At 40.8% G+C, this 1330-nt stretch overlaps 1 protein-coding gene across 3 annotated transcripts in view; it reads left to right on the top strand.

Moving 5' to 3' along the window:
- Nucleotides 1-1330, top strand: part of IGSF21 (immunoglobin superfamily member 21) — a 47274-nt gene that overhangs the window by 25770 nt on the left and 20174 nt on the right. The window lies entirely within an intron of this gene.

Below are 1330 nucleotides of genomic sequence, written 5' to 3'. Positions count from 1 at the left end.
TTTATATTTATATATATATAAAACAGTCAGCGTAAGAGCTCATCTTTGTGTTTCTTCCAAGTAAAAATCACTTCCAAGAGTGTCAGCTTTATTACTAATTACACACTTGTTTTATTGCTGATGTTGTAAAAACAAAACTGAAGCCCAAAAAAAACATCAGGGGGAGACTTAATTTAAGCCAAAAATGCTGAAGCAAAGTATTTATTTTCATGAGGTTTTTTTACTTTGTTTTTCCTTTTAAATTAGAATTTCCTAATCGTATTTCAAAGCTTCTTTTTCTAAGTGCCAGATAATAAAGTTCCTATGTGTGGCAAGGAAAATACAGTCAATTTCTTGAGGCAGCACAGTGCTTCATGCCTGCAAATGTCCAGAATACAGAAAGGGCTTGGCATGGTTTATCCCTTAGATAAGCATCCATGCCTAGCTGTATGCAAGCACGATATTCTAATCAATTTTTTGGTATGAATTTTGTTGGGGTTTTGGATGTTTTTTTCTATTGTATTTGGCTTTGTGTTTTGTTATAAGCGAGAACAAGTGCATGGCTTGAACTCATGGCATAACATGGTTTGAATTTTGGTTAGTCTTGTGTGGAGCCCATTGTTGGCCTGGGTAATCATTATGGATCCCCTGCAACTTGGTATATTCTATGATTTTGTGATGGATAAATGTGAATATAGAGTGGACAGTAAATAGGAAAATGGGTCTGGAGGGGAGATGCTCAGACGGTGATTAGGAGGCCTAGAGGATAATACTTGGGGATTGCTCATGAGGATGTTCAGAAGATGCAAATGAATTGCTCAGGATGCTTGGATGTTTGCTTAGGGGATGCTCAGGAGATGCTCCGTGGATGTTCAGGAGATGCCCAGAGGATGCTCAGTTGTTACACAGGGGATGCCCTTAGAGGATGCTCAGGAGTTGCTCAGAGGATGCCCAGGGAATGTCAGGAGGATAATTCCCTCTTTGAGTTTTGCTGCTCTGTGTAGCTCAGGCTCCGCTGAGCCACTCACTTTGGTTGTCTTGCAAATTTCTGACATGACTAATTACTGTTTGGAGGATGTTTTGGAGGCTTTGCTAATGGATTACACGTTCCTTAACTTGACAACCTTGTTTTCCTGCCGTAACACCAGTGTTTCTGCTCAGCGTGGATTTAACCATTGGTCTTCAGCAGGCAGCACCAGCAATTTTAATCAGAATAAAACATTCCTCATGCCCAGAGCAAGACCGCAATCATGGGCAATCCTTGAGCCATCCGATGGGGATGAAGATGTACCAAACCCACCCTCTTCAAGGCACAGTGACCCTAACAGTATTTTGTCTCAGAAACCTCCTT

The sequence above is a fragment of the Meleagris gallopavo genome, chromosome 23, assembly GCF_000146605.3.
Source record: "Meleagris gallopavo isolate NT-WF06-2002-E0010 breed Aviagen turkey brand Nicholas breeding stock chromosome 23, Turkey_5.1, whole genome shotgun sequence".
NCBI classification, from domain to species: domain Eukaryota; kingdom Metazoa; phylum Chordata; class Aves; order Galliformes; family Phasianidae; genus Meleagris; species Meleagris gallopavo.
This window is presented reverse-complemented; position numbering and strand designations above follow the sequence as displayed.